An 11,588-nucleotide genomic window follows, 5' to 3' on the forward strand; every position below is an offset into this window, starting at 1 on the left:
AGATATTCTGGTCCGGTGCCATGAAGGGCTTTATAGGTCATAACGAACACTTTGAATTGTGACCAGAAACTGATCGGCAACCAATGCAGACTGCGGAGTGTTGGAGTAATATGGGCATACTTAGAGAAGCCCATAATTGCTCTCGCAGCTGCATTCTGCACGATCTGAAGTTTCCGAACACTTTTCAAAGGTAGCCCCATGTAGAGAGCGTTACAGTAGTCGAGCTTCGAGGTGATGAGGGCATGAGTGACTGTGAGCAATGACTCCCGGTCCAAATAGGGCCGCAACTGGCAGTTGAAGCTGAAGTAGTCATTGACAGGCAGGACGTTGCGGCATATGATTTTGTGGGCAATACTTAGATTGTGTTTTATCACAAAATTCAAAAGAAACAAAGCGCCCTTTCTCTATTGCAAAGAGCACATCATCCTTTTTGGCTTTGAGGTGGTGGTGGGGAGGGATGATATTGGTCATCTGTTACCCTCCCCAATCACCAAACCTTGTTTTCTTTCCGCTTCGCTCAATCCCCTCTCCAGCTGGAACCCATGCGTGCGGGGCATAGTTCCCTCTAAGCTGAGCAGTGAGCAATCGCTCACTTAAAAATCATCATCAACTCAGAGTTTTCCAAACCTGCCCAGAAGCCGAGAGGGAAAGAGTGAGAGGGAAGGAGAGAGAGAGGAAGAGAGAGAAACAGATAGAAAAAAGAGAGGAAGGAAAAGGGAAAGAAAAAGAATGGGAGTAAGGAAGAGAGAGAAAATCAAAATCTAGTTTGAAACTAGCTCAACTATTTAAGTGGCATTTTGATATTGATAGAGTTGCCCTATTATGAGCTCACTGTTATAGACACACAGTACAGGATTTTATTTTGAAATTCTCTGAGGCAAAACAGGGTGGGTTTTTTATTTGTTTGTTTGCTTATTTATTTATTATTTCTGTGCCACCCAGTCCCGAAGGGACTGCCGCTCAGACACTATACTTTTCCGCCCACCCCCCCCAAAAAATTAGAGGGAATACTGGTGCGGGGTAGAAAAAAGAAATGGAAAAATGACCGGGCCCGACCTATCTGAGCTCAATGATTAATTGTTCAGAGTTTGCAGCCAGGATTGTGCCGGGATGCGCCTCCTAGGTGATACTAATTAGGCTCCTTATTCTTGGGGATGTCAACATCCTAGCGGGCAACAAGAGATCCTCTGCAACCGTTTCGGTGGGGCCGGTCTCTGTTTATTATACACAGTGTCAAGTGGTATTTAATTAGCCTTAAAGAAGCTGAAAGGAGAACGACACCACGGCTCGGGAAAGTAGGAATAGCTGGGCCTCCAATTCTGCCGAGGACCCCAAGTGGGAGGATTTGGAGAAGATGTTTGTGTTGCTATGGCGATGGTTTTTCTACCTCTAACCCAGCCACATCCAATTCCAAGCAGGGATGGGAGACTGTCAGGATTAATACGAAACAGGGATCTGCGATCCTGGGCAGAAAAATCTCTGGAAGGTAGAAATTTACCCACCGGCCTGCTGGATTTCCATGATGGCATTTGAAGGCATCGGATAGTGGTTTGCGTTCAAAGGTTGGGAGCGACCTGTGTGGCTAAGGATAAACCACCCATTTCAGTTTCTCTCGAGTTTCTGACTGCTTTGGTCTTCCAACTGGTCCCTTCCAAGGTCGGTAGAATGAGGACCTAGATTGATGGGGGCAAGAGGCTGATTCTGTAAACCATTTAGAAAGGGCTAGAAAAGCACTGTGAAGTCATATATAAGTCTGCTGTAGCTTGGGAAGGGAGGGAGGGAGGTTAAGGGTCAGAGGTCTCTAAGGAAGAAAACAATACCCTTCCAGGGTTTTTTTTTCCTGAAGTTTGACCTGGCCAGAAGGGCCCATTACTGCTGCAAGGAAGGAAGGAAAGAGGAGCAGGAGGAAGAAGATGGTGAAGAAGAAGAAGAAGAAGAAGAAGAAGAAGAAGAAGAAGAAGAAGAAGAAGAAGAAGAAGAAGATGGTGAAGAAGAAGATGAAGTTGGAGATGGACATGGTGAAGAAGATGAAGAAGAAGAAGAAGAAGAAGAAGAAGAAGAAGAAGGAGATGGTGAAGAAGAAGGAGAAGATGATGAAAAAGAAGAATAGGAGGAGGAGGAGAAAAAGGAGGAGGAGGAAGAAGAATTGGAAGAGGGAAAGGAGGAAGGGGAGGAGGAAGAAGAAGATGATGATGAAGATGAAGATGGTGAAGGAGAAGGAGAAGGAGAGGAGGAAGAAGAAGAAGAAGAAGATGATGATGATGATTAAGGAGAAGGAGAAGATGATGAAGAAGATTAGGAGGAGGAGGAGAAAGAGTTGGAAGAGGAAAAGAAGGAAGAGGAGGAGGAGAAGGAAGAGGAGAAGGAGGTTCTCCTGTGGCAGCAAACTGTATGTGATCTTAGTAGACATATGAAGCAGAAGCTACAAGCAATAAAATAAAGACTTTCAAACGATCTAATTCTACCAGACACTTTCCCCCACCACAATGATAAATTTTCAAAGTCTTTATTTCCATTTATATATTGCATAACCCTATAATTGGGTGGGTGGGCAGAGGAGGAGAAAGCCTGCTCTGTGTACTTCTTCATGGCTAATTCTGATTGATTGCACATTGGGGCTTGGGATGACACTGATCCCCGTCTCTCCTAGGACCATCTGCTAAAAGGCATCAGCGCGGTTAGACAGCCGGAAGAAAAGACCCCATAGAAAACATTTCCCCACAGCTGAACACGGGCACGGAGCGCATATTTCTCAGGCTACCTGACACCTCCCTGCAACACCCTCCGTCCAGGGTGTGAGATTTACAGGGGATTTACATTAACCCACGTGTGAGTCTGCAGGCAGCTGTCTGGTTCTCCATGGCAACTATGCAAATTGGAGGGTTCTTCCTCCCCCCCTCCCCTCTTTCTTCATTCCTTCCAAACTCACCCAAAATCCAGCATGCATAAATTTGGAGAAGCCTGACCCAATGGATTTTCTGTGCACTTCTTTATGATGAGAAGGGGGCAAAGAATATATTCTTTCTACAATAGAATAGAATTTTATTGGCCAAGTGTGACTGGACACACAAGGAATCTGTCTTGGTGCATATGCTCTCAGCGTACATAAAATAAAATATACATTTGTCAAGAATCATGTGGTACGACACTTAATGATTGTCATAGGGGTCAAATAAGCAATGGAGAAGCAATATTAATAAAAATCTTAGGATAGAAGCAACAAGTCACAGTCATACAGTCAACATGGGAGGAAATGGGTGATAGGAATGATGAGAAAAACTAGTAGAATAGAAGTGCAGATTTAGTAGAAAGTCTGACAGTGTTGAGGGAATTATTTGTTTAGTAGAGTGATGGCGTTCGGAAAAAAACTGTTCTTGTGTCTAGTTGTCTTGGTGTGCAGTGCTCTGTAGCGACATTTTGAGGGTAGGAGTTGAAACAATTTGTGTCCAGGATGTGAGCGGTCAGTAAATATTTTCCCCGCCCTCTTTTTGACTCGTGCAGTATACAGGTCCTCAATGGAAGGCAGGTTGGCAGCAATTGTTTTTTCTGCAGTTCTGATTCTCCTCTGAAGTCTGTGTCGGTCTTGTTGGGTTGCAGCACCAAACCAGACAGCTATAGAGGTGCAGATGACAGACTCAGTGATTCCTCTGTAGAACTGTAACAGCAGCTCCTTGGGCAGTTTGAGCTTCCTGAGCTGGCGCAGAAAAAACATTCTTTTTTTGTGCTTTTTTGATGATGTTTTTGATGTTAGGTGACCATTTTAGGTCTTGAGATATGATAGAACCTAGAAATTTGAAGGTCTCTACTGTTGATACTGTTCTATCTATCTATCTATCTATCTACCTACCTGTCTACCTACCCATCCATCCATCCATCCATCCATCCATCCATCCATCCATCCATCCATCCATCTATCTATCTATCTATCTATCTATCTATCTATCTATTTTTGGAGTCCTTGGAGAGGGGTTGCATACAAATCTAATAAATATCTATCTATCTATCTATCTATCTATCTATCTATCTATCTATCTATCTATCAACATAGAAGATTGATGGAAGAAAAAGACCTCATTGTCTATCTAGTCTGCCCTTATACTATTTCCTGTATTTTATTTTAGGATGGATATATGTTCATTCCAGGCATTCAGTTACTGTGGATTTACCAACCATGTCTGCTGGAAGTTTGTTCCAAGCATCTACTACTACTCTACTAATCTATCTCTATCTATCTATCTATCTATCTATCTATCTATCTATCTATCTATCTATCTATCTATCTATCTATCTATCTAATCTTTAGTACCAGATTTTATTTCTCAGAAATACCTGCATCACTGTTTTAGCAGAACATAACCTCCTTCCATTTTCTTACTCACATTCCAAGTCTTGATTTTTATCAGCCTGGTAGCTTTTTCTGATTGGTTAGGAAAATAACCTAAGTCCTACACGATTGCTGATCGGCTACATTGGCCCAAAGAACAAGTTTGGCAAAAAATTAAGAATTCATCCCAACATTGAGAAGAAAGCTAGAGGTGGCGTGCAAATGGTTAATTTTCCCTGCCTTGTTTTGTACAGAACCAAAGAGTCTTCTACTGTTATTAAGTCAATAATTAAGCGTATTTGAAATGGGAGCTGCAGCTTCCCTTTAAATGGGTTAATGATAGAAGGACTTGATCAAAATTGCTATGTTGATTTTATGTTAATGGGTATTTGACAATGAGCTGAACTATTAGCCGGGGATAAGTGGAACTAACTGCGCAGGCATTAGGACAAAATATAATTGAAAGACGCTGGGGAAGAATGAAAGAGTGGGGTTCCTGCCCTTTGGCAAAGGAGACTCACTCCTGAAAGTGAGACAATAGCGTGCAAACAGTGTGCAAATAACTGGGCAGGAGAGAGAAAGGAAGAGTAGCCCAAGGCGTGTTTAAAATTCAGCATCATCGGAAAATTGCTGGAGGAGTGCGATAGGATCCTAAATGAGATTTTCTTTTAAACAATCATTGTTTTATTATTACTAATGTTACTTTATTAGCCATCCACCTCCAGGGGATTCTTTTGGTCTCTTTTTTTTTAAAAAAAATATTTTTATTAAACTGATCAGAATATATAATATATTGAAAATAGTGGGAAAGAGGAAGGAAGGAAGGAAGGAAGAAAGAAAGAAAGAAAAATAGATAGAAAGAAAGAAGAGAAAGAGAGAAAGAAAGAAGGGAGGAAGGAAGGAAGGAAAGAGAGAGAGAAAGAGAGAGAGAGAAAGAAAAAGAAAGAAAGAGAGAAAGGGAGAGAGAAATAAAGAAAGAAGAGAAAGAAAGAGAGAAAGAAAGAAGAGAAAGAAAGAAAGAAGAGAAAGAAAGAAAGAAAGAAAGAGAAAGAAAGAAAGAAGGGAGGGAGGAAGGAAGGAAAGAGAGAGAGAGAGAAAGAAAGAGAGAAAGGGAGAGAGAAAGAAAGAAAGAGAGAAAGAAAGAGAGAAAGAAAAAAATTAAAGAGCAATGAATGGAAACAAATCAAGGAGAGAACTAAGGAGAAATTCCCTGACAGTGAGAACAATTAATCAGTCGAAAAACTGATGAATTCTTGTGAATTCTCCAACACTGGAAGTTTTTTAAAAAAAGATTGGGAAGCCATTTTTCTGTAATCACATAGGGTCTCTTGCTTGGGCAGAAGGCTAGACTAGAAGACCTCCAAGGTCCCTTCTATTATTCTGATTTCAGTTGCAGAAGTCTAACCCTCTGCTCATGCTGTGGACTCCATACCAATTTTAGATCAAATGGTTGTCCAATCTCTTCTTCAAAACTTCCAGTGATCCGCAACTTCTGGAGGCAAGCTGTTCCACTGGTTCATTGTTCTCATCGTCAGGAAAGTTCTCCTGAGTTCTAGATTGCTTCACTCTGTGATGAGTCTCCATCCATTGCTTCTTCTCTGCCTTCTGGTTCTTTGGAAATGAGGTTGTCCCTTTCTTCTTTGTTGCAGCCTGTCAAATATTGGAAGACTGCTGTCATGTCTCCCCTCTGTTGTGTTTGGGCCTGGGCCAGCCGTTTCTCCCACAGATGGGAGAGACGTGGCACAAAGTGAATATGAAAGCCTGGCTGACAGCCAGGAAGATGTGGCAGACAGCCAGGAAGATGTGGCAGACAGCCAGGAAGATGTGGCAGACAGCCAGGAGGACGAGGCCACTGGGACGCAGGATTCAGCAGACAGTCTTTCCTCTCTGGGTTCTTCTGCAGATCAATATATTGATCTACGTAGCCGAAGAGCTATGCAAAGAAGGGATCGCTTTAAGGAGTATTACAAATCATTATAGGAGCACCTGGGCTGGGTGTGGTTCCCTTAATGAGGGCTAAAGGGATAAAAGGGAACAAAGGCCAAGGCAAACTGTGGCTGTTTATCTGTGTTGTTTTGTGGTTCCTGCTTCGATGTTTCTGTGCCGTTGGAGTTTTCAACCCAGCTTTTTCAGACAAGTGGGAGGTGAAAACTCTGGGACTTGCTGTTTGCTTCAAAGATTCAAAAGGACTCCTGAAACGTCTTTGCTCATTCCAGGTTGTCTTTGTTTGTTTTCCCCTGTGGTTTTTTTTTGTATGCGACTGAAGTAAGCCTTGCATTGTTTTGGGACATTAAGAACTGTTTTTTGAGTCAGCTATTTTTGTTTATCTAATACAAGTTTGCTGATTAGCAGAGCACGTGTGTGTTTGATTCCTTTTCCTTGGACTATTACACATTGCCGTGCCAGTCAGGCAGAACACCCTGGACCTGAGTGCAGATTCTGAAAGCTGAGTCTCATCTTTTTTTAGTGGAAGAGTTGAAAACAGAACCTCTATCAGCAATTTATCAATCTCCCACTAACTGGCTTTGGACTTCAACTCTCAGAATTCCCCAGCCAGCGAATGCTGGCTGGGGAATTCTGGGAGTTGAAGTCCAGATATCTTCAAGTTGCCAAGGTTGGGAAACACTGGTCTAAATGAGTCTTTTGTAGCAGTAGCATCTCCTCTCATTCTGTTTATTTGAGCTGCCGAGATAGCTTCTTAATTTGCACGGGTGGCACCATAATTCTACCCTGTTTTTTTTTTTAATTTAATTTTAACTTTTTTTAACAAAGGCAATAAAAATGACAGAGGAGTAAATTACGAAAGCCGCCTTGAAATCCCTTAGAGTGATTTCATCAGCATCAGACAAAAAAAAAAAAAAAACCCGGCTTTTTTTCTTGAATTTGTCACAGATTTTCTGAGTTAGCAGAGGAGATAAACTCTATTGAACCTCAAACGTTTTCATTAAAAAGCCCGTGATCTGATTTCGGCTCGGGATGAGAACCCAATGAGAAATCGCATCTGTCATTTACGCGATTCCTGGTTTCCCTAATAATACAGGAACTCTGCGCTTCGGGTTTGAAGCTTGAGAGATGCTCAACGTTCTTGAGTTTGCTCATTTAATAAGCGTATTATCTTTCTACTTCTTCCGCTCTGCAGATATTGTACGGGATAGAATGGAATCCCCCAAATCTAACCATTGCATCAAGCTGTTCGGATCTTAGAAACATAGAAACATAGAAGACTGACGGCAGAAAAAGACCTCATGGTCCATCTAGTCTGCCCTTATACTATTTTCTGTGTTTTATCTTAGGATGGATCTATGTTTATCCCAGGCATGTTTAAATTCAGTTCCTTCCACGTCTGCTGGAAGTTTGTTCCAAGGATCTACTACTCTTTCAGTAAAATAATATTTTCTCACATGATCTTTCCCCCAACTAACTTCAGATTGTGTCCCCTTGTTCTTGTGTTCACTTTCCTATTAAAAACACTTCCCTCCTGGACCTTATTTAACCCTTTAATATATTTAAATGTTTCGATCATGTCCCCCCTTTTCCTTCTGTCCTCCAGACTATACAGATTGAGTTCATTAAGTTTTTCCTGATACGTTTTGTGCTTAAGACCTTCCACCATTCTTGTAGCCCGTCTTTGGACCCGTTCAATTTTGTCAATATCTTTTTGTAGGTGAGGTCTCCAGAACTGAACACAGTATTCCAAATGTGGTCTCACCAGCATTCTATATAAGGGGATCACAACCTCCCTCTTCCTGCTTGTTATACCTCTAGCTATGCAGCCTTGTCATGTTAAAACATATTATTCTGTGTCCAGAATCTGAAAACGACATTTAATACAGCACAATTTCTGACTACTATGGTCCGACTGAGAACTGCATATGTGGGCCTGATAGTGGTAGGTTTCAGGAGTGATACAGAAATATAATTTCATGTCACTGTATTGTATTTTACATATTTATGTATTAAATTATTATGCTGGATGCTATACCTATCGTATGTTAACCCTACTCTCATTTTAAATTGTTTGTTTAGAATTTTATTGGTATTATGTGCTTGAACTTATAGGTTGATATGGCCTATAGGCTAATATATTATTATTATTATTATTATTATTATTATTATTATTATTATTATTATTATTATTATTATTATTTAGATTTGTATGCCTCCCCTCTCCGAAGACCTGGGGCGGCTCACAACATTGATAAAAACAATATTATAATGGCACAAATCTAATATTAAAAATAACTAAAAACCCTATCATAATTAAAAAACCAAACAGCACATACATACCAAACATAAATTATAAGGAGCCTGGGGGAAAGATGTCTCAAATCCCCCATGCCTGGCGGTATAGGTGGGTCTTGAGTAGTTTACAGAAGACAAGGAGGGTGGGAGCAGTTCTAATCTCCGGGGGGAGTTGATTCCAGAGGGCCGGGGCCGCCACAGAGAAGGCTCTTCCCCTGGGGCCCACCAGACGACATTGTTTAGTCGACGGGACCCGGAGAAGGCCAACTCTGTGGGACCTTATCAGTCGCTGGGATTCGTGCGGTAGCAGGTGGTTCCGGAGGTACTCTGGTCCAATGCCATGTAGGGCTTTAAAGGTCATAACCAACACTTTGAATTGTGACCGGAAATTGATCGGCAGCCAATGCAGGCTGATACATAGATAGATAGATAGATAGATAGATAGATAGATAGATAGATAGATAGGTAGGTAGGTAGGTAGGTAGGTAGGTAGGTAGGTAGGTAGGTAGACAGATAGGAAGACAGACAGACAGACAGACAGGATAGATAAGCATGGATGGATAGATGGGTAGATAGATAGATAGATTGATAGGTAGATAGATAGGTAGATAGATAGACAGACAGACAGACAGGATAGATAAGCATGGATGGATAGATGGGTAGATAGATAGATTGATAGGTAGATTGATAGGTAGATAGATAGATAGATAGATAGATAGATAGATAGATAGATAGATAGGTAGGTAGGTAGGTAGGTAGGTAGGTAGATAGATAGATAGATAGATAGATAGATAGATAGATAGATAGATTGATAGGTAGATTGATAGATAGATAGATAGATAGGTAGGTAGGTAGGTAGGTAGGTAGATAGATAGATAGATAGATAGATAGATAGATAGATAGATAGATAGATAGGTAGATAGACAGACAGACAGACAGGATAGATAAGCATGGATGGATAGATGGGTAGATAGATAGATAGATAGATAGATGATAGATAGATAGCCCCAAAAGTGCTTTTTCAAGAAGCAACTAGACGTTCTGGTTTCTCTTTGAAGACTTTTCGCCTCTCATCCAAGAAGCTTCTTTGATTCCATCTGAAGGTTAAGAAGACATTTTCAGTCGTAAAAGAAGCTCAAGAGTAGAACCGGTAAAAGGCAGAGTGAGACCTTTGACTGGATGTAGAGTCCAAGAGATGGATTCATGTGATCTTCAGAATGATCGGCCCTCAAGACGGACCAGATCAGGAAACAAATTCCGTACGTGTATGAGAGAACTGTGTTTTATTCAGATACACTAACAAAATCTTCCCTCCTCATAGATCCCAAGGAGCTGTTGAGAGGCCTGTCTCGAGTCTCTTGTTAATACCCTCCCATCCCTTTGAGCGTCACATCTGCTTCAACATCTGTTGTACCCTTAGAAGCATCTGGATGCCTTTTCTGAGGCCAACTTCTCTTCTAAGAAGAGGAGAGAGAATTCAGAATAGAATGGAGTGGAGTGAAGAGGAGAGGAGAGGAGAGAAGAGAAGAGAAGAGAGAATTCAGAATAGAATGGAGTGGAGTGAAGAGGAGAAAAGAGAAGAGAAGAGAGAATTCAGAATAGAATGGAGTGGAGTGAAGAGGAGAGGAGAGGAGAGAGAATTCAGAATAGAATGGAGTGGAGTGAAGAGGAGAGGAGAGAAGAGAAGAGAAGAGAGAATTCAGAATAGAATAGAGTGTAGAGGAGAGGAGAGGAGAGAAGAGAGAATTCAGAATAGAATGGAGTGGAGTGAAGAGGAAAGGAGAGGAGAGGAGAGAAGAGAGAATTCAGAATAGAATGGAGTGGAGAGGAAAGGAGAGAAGAGAAGAGAAGAGAGAATTCAGAATAGAATGGAGTGGAGAGGAGTGAAGAGGAGAGGAGAGAAGAGAGAATTCAGAATAGAATGGAGTGGAGTGAAGAGGAAAGGAGAGAAGAGAAGAGAAGAGAGAATTCAGAATAGAATGGAGTGGAGAGGAGTGAAGAGGAGAGGAGAGGAGAGAGAATTCAGAATAGAATGGAGTGGAGTGAAGAGGAGAGGAGAGAAGAGAAGAGAAGAGAGAATTCAGAATAGAATAGAGTGTAGAGGAGAGGAGAGGAGAGAAGAGAGAATTCAGAATAGAATGGAGTGGAGTGAAGAGGAAAGGAGAGGAGAGGAGAGAAGAGAGAATTCAGAATAGAATGGAGTGGAGAGGAGAGGAGAGAAGAGAAGAGAAGAGAGAATTCAGAATAGAATGGAGTGGAGAGGAGTGAAGAGGAGAGGAGAGAAGAGAGAATTCAGAATAGAATGGAGTGGAGTGAAGAGGAAAGGAGAGAAGAGAAGAGAAGAGAGAATTCAGAATAGAATGGAGTGGAGAGGAGTGAAGAGGAGAGGAGAGAAGAGAGAATTCAGAATAGAATGGAGTGGAGAGGAGAGGAGAGGAGAGAAGAGGAGAGAAGAGAGAATTCAGAATAGAATGGAGTGGAGAGGAGAGGAGAGGAGAGAAGAGAAGAGAAGAGAGAATTCAGAATAGAATGGAGTGGAGAGGAGTGAAGAGGAGAGGAGAGAAGAGAGAATTCAGAATAGAATGGAGTGGAGTGGAGAGGAGAGGAGAGAAGAGAAGAGAAGAGAGAATTCAGAATAGAATGGAGTGGAGAGGAGTGAAGAGGAGAGGAGAGAAGAGAGAATTCAGAATAGAATGGAGTGGAGTGAAGAGGAAAGGAGAGAAGAGAAGAGAAGAGAGAATTCAGAATAGAATGGAGTGGAGAGGAGTGAAGAGGAGAGGAGAGAAGAGAGAATTCAGAATAGAATGGAGTGGAGTGAAGAGGAAAGGAGAGAGAGAGAAGAGAGAGAGAATTCAGAATAAGAATGGAGTGGAGAGGGAGTGAAGAGAAGAGGAGAGAAGAGAGAATTCAGAATAGAATGGAGTGGGAGTGGAGAAGGAGAGGAGAGAAGAGAAGAGAAGAGAGAATTCAGAATAGAATGGAGTGGAGAGGAGTGAAGAGGAGAGGAGAGAAGAGAGAATCA

General features: G+C 41.7%; 1 pseudogene; it reads left to right on the forward strand.

Annotated features, from left to right (window-relative positions):
- The first annotated feature begins 1,913 nt into the window (after window positions 1–1,913).
- The window catches only part of LOC139171806 (extracellular serine/threonine protein kinase FAM20C-like), a 27,388-nt pseudogene continuing 17,713 nt past the window's right edge, over window positions 1,914–11,588 (forward strand).

Source organism: Erythrolamprus reginae, chromosome 9 (assembly GCF_031021105.1).
Source record: "Erythrolamprus reginae isolate rEryReg1 chromosome 9, rEryReg1.hap1, whole genome shotgun sequence".
NCBI classification, from domain to species: domain Eukaryota; kingdom Metazoa; phylum Chordata; class Lepidosauria; order Squamata; family Dipsadidae; genus Erythrolamprus; species Erythrolamprus reginae.